This window comes from Vombatus ursinus, unplaced genomic scaffold (genome assembly GCF_900497805.2).
Source record: "Vombatus ursinus unplaced genomic scaffold, bare-nosed wombat genome assembly UNPS02014848.1, whole genome shotgun sequence".
NCBI lineage: Eukaryota > Metazoa > Chordata > Mammalia > Diprotodontia > Vombatidae > Vombatus > Vombatus ursinus.
Window position 1 is genome coordinate 1650115 of NW_020954626.1, and position 8978 is coordinate 1659092.

The 8978-nt window shown below is 40.4% G+C and overlaps 1 protein-coding gene across 2 annotated transcripts in view; it reads left to right on the forward strand.

Moving 5' to 3' along the window:
• The first annotated feature begins 1889 nt into the window (after positions 1-1889).
• Positions 1890-8978, forward strand: part of USP8 (ubiquitin specific peptidase 8) — a 79415-nt gene continuing 72326 nt past the window's right edge. For both annotated transcript variants that reach the window (XM_027840832.1, XM_027840833.1), the window contains exon 1: positions 1890-2027. The gene's annotated coding sequence lies outside the window, so the exon portion shown is untranslated. The remainder of the gene's footprint in view (positions 2028-8978) is intronic.

Genomic DNA, 8978 nt, shown 5'->3' on the forward strand with positions numbered 1-8978 from the left:
TTCCTGGAATGATGGCCAGAATGGAGTGGGGAAAAACAAGGACCGTGTCCAGCTCCTGGTCCAAGCAATTTCTCCCATAAACCTGGAGCACAACTCCCCCCTCAACATACTTAACATTAATGGAAAGAGTGGAACACGTAGGAATCATGCATGTAAGGGACAAATATGGCCAGGGAAGACACAGGAACAACTCATCTCCCAGACCACAGAGCAGGTGATGTCTTTTAGAGATGTCACCATGCTCCTTTCTCTGGGCCTGCACCTGAACCTGCATCACCTAATGTCTTTGATTCTCCTTGCTGGGTGATGAGTTTCTGAGATAGAGTCAGTAACGCTTGACAACTGATTGAATGTGAGGGTATGGGACAGGAAGAGCCTGAGATGGTGATGCTCTCAGCAGAAATGCAGAAGTTTGGAAAAGAGGTGGATTTAGGTGGGTGAGTAGGATCAGATGCTGCAGAGAGGTCAAGGAAGGCTGGGATTGAGAAAAAGCTTTCTAAGCCCGAATTCACTTTCCTCTGGACTCTGTATGTGCTTGTGGGTGAGTGTGTCAGACTTTTGGGGGGATACTAAGGAAGTATTTAAAAGCTACTTAAAGCTGGCTGACTAGATTCTCAACCTGTAATCTTGAAGGGAGGGATGCACACCGGTGGGGGCTTGGCCTTAGAGAGTCCCTTCTCCCCTCCGCACCTCCCCTTACTCGTCAAGCGTACCCCTACAACCCTGAGGGTGTGTAGTCCCGCTCTGGGAACCCAACTGATTGGTGAGAGTAGGAGTTGTAATTAGGCCCTTCAAAGCTTACCTTACATTCCTTTTTTATGAACAGATCAATCATGTGGCAAAGGCGGACCAGAAATAAGGAATTAATAGTCTACATGTCCCAGCTTCAGGCAGGAGAGGTCTAGCTCTACAGAAAGGCACCTGGCTTTGGCTCGACCTGTTGTCCAGTGGAGAAAGCACGTGTACAAGGGTGTTCAGAGAAGTCATGAGTGGGCTAAAATCTGCAAGCTCGGAGGGGATAAATATCCAAATTGATGAGGCCTCAGAGCCGTTAGAGGATCTAAGTATATGAAAGCAGTGTGTGTCAATTCCAACTTTTCAGAGTATTTCCCCAATTAAAAAAATGTTTTTAAAAGGAGAGAAATGAATCAAATCCTGAACAGTGTACCAGTGCCGGTAACTTAAGTCTAGAAGGAGCTTGCATCTTCAGAAAGGTGCATAACTTTTTTTTTTTCCTGGTGAGGTAGTTGGGGTTAAGTGACTTGCCCAGGGTCACACAGCTGGTGAGTGTTATGTGTCTGAGGCCGAATTTGAATTCAGGTCCTCCTGACTCCAGGGCCGGTGCTCTATCCACTGCACCCTCGCTGCCCTTTGGTGCATAACTTTTAATCTGAACCGGGGGGCACGTATTCCCTTCTTTACTGGTTGTGTAAATTCAGAGGAAGGTTATTCCCGGAGTAGAACATAAGCGTCTTGAGGACAGGGTTATTGGGTTGTGGTTTTGTTTTTTTCTGTACTTTCCTCACAAATGTTTGTTGAATTGAAATGGGCAGGGTTGACGGTCGTTTCTCACAGAGCTAACCAAAAAGAAAAAGAAATTCGGAGCTGTGGGGAAGCTCGCCATAGCTTGCGGGGAAGACATGCTCCGGTGACGCAAGCAGGCGAAGCTCGAGACACCCACTGACATCATTGGGGCCGGCTCGCTCCCAAAGCGCGCGCACGCGCCTGCGGGGAGTGGGGGTGGGGAGAGGTGCGCCCTCTCTGGCTGGGGTCTACTGCGACCCTCCTGCCTCCTCCCTGTGGCATCCTCTCCCTATCCTGTGCGGAGATTAGGGCCCAAGCGGGAGCCCCGCCCCTCAGGATGACGTTTCGCGACGCGACGCGTCGCGGTGCAGTTTGGGAAAAGGGGGATGAGCCGGGCTCGCTTCCGTCTGGACGACGATGGCTGATTCCGCGGGTTCCCGGGAGAAGGGCCTTTGGCGAACGAAAAGGCGCCGGTGAACCGTGTCCTCCCCACCCACCCTACGGTAAGCGCGGGTCTAGGCCGTGGTCCCCTGTCCCAAGAAAGCTGTCCTGATTGACGTCCACCGCGCCGTCGTCGCCCTGAAGACGAGCCCGCTCCGGGAGCGCCCCGCGGGGAGGCCGGGGCGGGGACACCTTGGAGCCGGGACCGGCTGGGAGGGAGGCACGGGCGGCGATCCTCGGAGCCTTTCTCGCGGCCCACCAAGGGAAACTGAGAGGATCCAGTGCGAACTGTCATGACCTCGGGTTCATGGGGAGAAGACGGCCCAGTGCACAGCAGCCTCCTGGGCTGGGACAGCCTTCCGTAACCTCCTTCCCTTCCTTTCGCTAGCCCGGGCCTTAGCCTCGCTCTTCAAGGCTTCTCTTAAACCTCCCCCTGTTTGACTGATTTTAGATAGCTCGGAAGGGGCGGGGAAATTGGAGACCTACCTTTGTGTAGCTTAACTCTTTAGATTTATAATTGTGGGTGCAACACAAAACACCCATCCATCTCCAAAATGTCCATTCTTGCTACAGAGCTGTTAGACAAAGTCAGTTAATTTCCCTGTCTTTTTAGTTGGACACTCCCCAGAACCTTATATTGTGGTGGTATGCTTTTGTGAGTAAAGCTGCAGAGCAAGAGTCGAGACATCTGAGTTTATTTCTTGCCTCCAGTTCATTCTCTGACCTTGAACAAATCACTTAACCCCGAATAAGACATTTATCTGCCTCCAATAGTTGTTGTAGAGATTGAGGTATTTAATGTTTGTGAAGAGCTCTGGAAGTCTTGGATAAAAGCCACTACATAAGTAAAGGATGCCACTCTTTCTAGATCTGCAGGCACCCTTAGCTTTATGACTATCATGCTGCAGCCATTTAAAAATGTCAAGTGATAGTTGTTGAGTAAATTTTAATATGCTAGGCTTACTGGTGTATATTCTTTCTCTGTGAAACCTATCTAAGGTTCCTTGTTTCAGATAGTTCCTCACAGATTGATAAATTGGAAATGTTTTATTCAAAAGGAGGTGATACCAGGTCTTGTTGGTAATAATTTCCGGAAATGTGAATTCTTTTCATTAAGACACACTTGAATAAACGTTACAAATTATGTATCTTACAAATTTAATAAGTCTCCTTACTATGGAAAAAAAATTTTAAGGTAATTTTATAAGAGATCATAAGACTATAGAAAAGGATAATATTGTATGTTTTTTCTAAAAAGATATTATCTTTAACAACCAGATGATAGGTATGTACTTGATATTGGAAAGTAAAGCTCAGTTATCACTTCAAATAAGCTTTATATTTATCTCATTTTTTTCCACAAAATTGTGTAAGCATTGTGCTACAGTATAATTTTTTTAATATAAGAAATACCAAAAGTTCTGCAGAAGCAAAGAAACCATGCATTGAAATGTGAAAAAGGCATTGCCATTAAAACTGTAAACAATTAAGGAAACACCTTTCAGTGTCTGGGTTTGGCTGAAGAATATTTTATGTGATTCAGGCTTTTTTTATGTGTTTAAATGCAAAGCAAGATATAGTTAAAATTTCTTGCTGTAATTTATTTCTTAACTGTCATTTTACTTTAATATTAGCTAATGGTAATGTAAGTTATTCTATGCTACTGTAACAACATTAATGAAAATTTGGTGATGTAAGGTGATAGAACTGTTTCTTAATTTTGAATTCCTTAAGTTTCTTAACTTTTATTTCCTTAACATAATGGAGACCCAACAGAGCTTTAGTTTTTTTTTTCTTTTACAAAGATATTATCATTTTTATTAGCGGTAGAGTATCTCGTTTCAGTTTTCGACTTTGAGGTAATCTAATCACATCAGAAGTTAAAGTAGTGTTACTGAATAAATACTTTCATGTCTAAGATTATTGCCATAAAAAAGAACATTCTGATAATGATAATGGCTTATATAGCCTACTTTCCAATTGGACGTTTTGTATAGTGTGTATAAAAATGCCTTTTCCAATTTAATGTGGCTCATTTTCCACTAGTATGGAAATATCCAATCACTAGGTAACTGGTTATTGTCAACTCTCAATTTAACTTCAGGCAACTAGGTATCACTGTTGTCCTTATAGACAGCATATTCTACATCTAACTTACAAATTATTATTTATCACTTGAAAAAGCTAAACTTTCTAATAGTGATGGACACATTGCTTTCTAATTTAGTGAAATGAATGAGTCATAATTTACATGATTAGGATCAATTTCAAAGCAAGTTAAAACTAAGTTTAATGACAAATGAATCCTTTTCAGAAAGTTATATAAATGGAATCTTAGTGTATTCTTTTGAATCTTCATATTTGGTGGACTTTAGAAGGAATATGTTTCCTCACCGTAATATAATTTTTGGTAGAAAAGGAATTATGACTCAGTTAATACATTTGATAAGTTTAAGGCAGCCTTGAAGTAGTATATAGAAAGCTAGACTGAGTCAGGAAAAAGCTGGGTTCAAGACCTGCTTCTGTTTGTGTCTTTGAGCAAGTTACTTAATCTCCCAGTGCCCCAGGTAGCTCTCTAAATAATATGTCTAGCAGGTGCTGATCTACATTAATGAGGAGAGTTTGCTGTCTTGGAATGGAATTACATAAAGGAATGAAATCACAGATTCCCACCCCTATCCCATTATGCTTAAGTATCTTATTTGCAAGTTAATCAGATTATCAATTTGAATGCACATTAAAACTCTGCCATCTTCATGTTGTTCATTTGCTTCTTACTACATGTACTTGTTTGGCACCTTCCTTTTTAAAGTACTTCAAAAAATTGAGTAAGATTGCTGACTTAGTCATTGTTGGAAGCTGTCAACTGAGTAAATGAACAGCTACCCAGCACTTCTGAAGAGAGGTCATGTGAACAGAACCCTGTACTTGAAACCAACAGTTCTTTTTTTTTATTTCTAGTCCTAGTTCCTCATTATAGATATGAGGTGCTGACCAGTTTGTGATTTCATGCCACAGATGACAAGACTGGACATTTTGCACTTTTTATGTGTTAAGGCCATTACATAATTTTTTAAAAGTCCACCAAAGTATGAATATTGTTAAAAGTAAGTGGGGCTCCACCAGGTGGTTCTATTTCCTATCTACCCATTCCCTTTTTAATGTAGTTTAGGTCCTTTCCATTGCGCTGATAAGCAGAGTTGACACCAATGGCCTCCTTAGGGAATACTGTGCTTCCCTACTCTTTGACCTCACTGTGGTATTTGACTACCCCCTCCCTTGGAATTCTCTCATCCCTTAGCTTCTGTAACACTATACTTTCCTGCTTTTCTGATTATTCTGTGGCCTGTACTTACTGCTCCTCTTTTTCCTTCCTCCTAATTGGAGTTTGCTCTGAAAATCTGCCCTTTTTCTGTTCTTTGTTCTCTCTTTCTCTCTCCTCCTCTCCCCTTCCCCTCTCTCTTCCTTTCTTTCCCTCCCTCCCCTTCTCCTCCTATTCTGGGGGTGGGGTGGGGCAGCTTGAAAAGCACCCTCAAGTCAACTTTGTAATTCATTAAGACAAATTTAGTTAATTGGGAGGGGGAATTAGTTACTATAGTGGCTTATACATGGTTGTTATTAACAGGATCTGCTACAATGATCTGTAGCTTCCTATTTTAATTATTCTTGCTAACTAGGTGCTGAGCTCTCTTGTTTCTAACTTCTAGCTGTTGAAGAAATGTTAAGTTTTGTGACCTTTAAGTTAATTTGCTTTGGAAAAAAAAGCTTCAGGAGCTCTTCTTTAATTAAAGTCTTTTGCTTAGAAACTGATAATCTCAGAGCTTCAGCCCCTGTGCAGGTGACCAGCAAATCTACATCTCCAGCCCAGACCTTTCACCTTGCCTGTGTTTACATCTTCTACAGACCTGTACTTGAATATTTCCCCAGTACATCACACTCAATATGTCTACACAAAGCTTATTATATCAGATACTCCATAGCCTTTCCCACCTCTGTTTCTGCAGTTATTCCATCTACCTGGGACATACCCTTCCAAGTCTTGAAATCCTACTCATCCTTCAAAGCCTGTTAAATCATTCATGAACTTTTTTCTCTGTCCCCCTTCTTTCAGCTAGGTAATCTCTTCGTCCCTGCTACTGTAGCACTTTTTGTCTCTCTTGTAGCAATCATATCTGGCCTTATATTGTAATTTGTACATATCTCCACCCAATCCCACTAGGTTATAAGCTCCTTGAGGGCAGAAACTACCTTATTCTTATTCCTGCCTGTACCTTGCTCTCAATAGAAATTATATAAATACCTACCAAATTGATTAAGACATGGTGATCCTCCTGAAGGACAAAGGCAATCAATGTATCATTACTTTGCATTATACATCCTGTAGTTCCAGTCAGTCTGGTTTTCTCATGGCCTCCCATATATGTTATTCATTTCTAATGCTGCTTTTGCTTATCATGTTTCCTTTGTTCTTAGAGTGCAATCCTTTCTGTGCATATTTTAAGACTATTTTCAAGTCCTAGTTCGATGTCATTAGACATTTGAATAACTACTAATATGTGTGGCACTGGGGAGTCAAAGAAATGTGAAACATGGTTCCTGCCACCAAGTGGCTTGCAGTTTAGGAAAAATAGTATAAGGAAGGCATTCATCAAGTGAATGGTATAGGAAATAAGTATTTAAATAATCCAAATGAGAGAATAAACCTTAAGAGTTGCTGCTATCAGGAAAGTAATATAGAGAAGGTTGGTCTTGAAGTTATCCTTGAAGAGAAGAATAGAACTATCAAAGAAAAAGGGAAAAGACCTAGAGGATGGGGAAGGGTGGATGGCCAAGACACATACAGAAAAGGGCTGCAGGTGAATGAAGCCTTCTCTTACTATTCCCACACTCATTTCTGCTTTCTCTGAATTGAATCAAAGCAGTTCCTGCTTTGATTAGGAACTGTTTAGCAAAACACAGCATTATTCTCACTGTATATTAGTTTGGTTTTAAATAGATTTCAAGTTCCCTAAGGACCTTATCATATATCTTTTTATCTGTCAGAGGAGCTGGCACATAACCTATATTCAGGAAGGTTTTCCACGTTGACATTCCTGAGGAGATCAAACTTCCTTTATACCTTAATAAGAATAACCATTCATTCAGAAAACATTTAACTGACTTCAGTGTTTAGAGCTAAGTATTATCCTTAGAGACTGAATATACAAATATGAATATAGTATAGTAGTTTATAGTCTAGTGGGGATTATCAGACTATCATTTAACAAGACTTCAAATGAAAAATTTGTATGGGGTAGGGAAGGAGACCTGGGGACTTTGGACAGCCAAAGTGTAGCAAGAATGCATAGGGTATCTGGGAGAGTAGGAAGAGGAGTCAAGTGGGTAATAAAGAGAATTTTGCCTGCTTTATAGTTTTGAGTAGGACCTGGGCAATAATGTGTACCAGAATTAAAGTTTCGTAAAATCAGGCAGCTAGGTGGCATAGTTTGATAGAATGTAGGGCCTGGAGAGAGAAAGACCTGAGTTCAAATGTGGCCTCAGCCACTTACTACCTGTGTGATCCTGGGTAAATCACTTAACCTCTGTTTGCTTTAGTTTCCTCATCTGTAAAAAAAGAGAAAATAATAGTACCTCCCTCTTAGGGTTGTTGTGAGGACCAAATGAGATAATGATTGTAAAGCACCTCGCACAATGCCTGGCACAGAGTAAGCACTATATAAATGTCAAAAAAAATCAAATCCAGCTTTTTCAGTTGAGCTCTGCATCTTCCCATCCAATTCTCAACTCTTTTCCATTGGAAGAAAAAGAAATTAATGGAGATAATATATATCCTACTTTTTCTTTACTATGCATTCAGTATTGATAGATAGCATGATATAATGGAAAAGGTATTAGATTTGAATTCAGAACAGAAGTGTGGGGGTACATGCCTATAAATCCTACTACAAGAGAGTTAGGGCTTGGCAGGATAGCTTCAGTTCTGGAATTATAAGGTGCAGTGGGGTAAGCCAATCCAGTGTCCACACTAAGTTCAGCATTAATATGATGAGCCCCTGGGAGTTGGGGACCACCACATTGTCTGAAGAGGAGTGAGCTGGCACAGGTAAGAAATAAAACAGGTCAAAGCTCCTGTGCCAGGCAGTAGAGGAATCTAGCCCTTGAATGGCTACTGTACCTCTAGCCTGGAAGAATTAGGAAGATCCAGTTCAATTTATGAAAGAATTTTTTTGAAGGAGAAAACTGGGTTTGAGTCCTGCCTGTGGTGTTTACCAGGTATTTGACCGTTAGAAGGTTGCTTAGCTTGTTGCAACTGGTTTCCATAATTATGCACATAATTTTCTACTAAATGGATGTTAAAAGAATCTAATTAGAGTGTATATAAAGCCCTTTTAAAAAAATATATATTTTTAGTTTTCAGTATTCACTTTTATAACATTTTGAGTTTTAAATTTTCTTCCCCTTCCCCTTCCCCAAGATGGCTTGCAATCTGATATAGGCTGTACATACATGATCATATTAAACATATTTCCACATTAGTCATGTTGTAAAGAAGAATTGGAACCTAAGGGGAAAACCGGGAGAAAGAAAAAAACAAAAAAAGAGAGAGAAAATGGTATGTTTTGATCTTCATTCAGACTCTATAGTTCTTTCTCTGGATGTGGATAGTATTTTCCATCATGAGTCTTTTGGAATTGTGTTAGATCATTGCATTGCTGAGAAGAGCTAAGTCTATCAAAGTTGGTCATCGTACAATGTTACTATTATTGTGTGCAATGTTTTCTTGGTTCTGCTCATTTTACTCAGCATCAGTTCATGCAAATCTTATAAAGCTCTCTGTAAACCTTAAAGTACTATATAAATGTCAGCTATTAATACTGTATAGATTTTTCCATTGGAGACATTTAGGGTCTCCTGAGCTTAATGATGTAAGGTGTGGTTATTAGCTCTACTAGTAGGGAATTTTAGTCTTTTTTTTTTTTTTTTTTTTTTTTTTTTTTTTTTTTTTTTTTTTT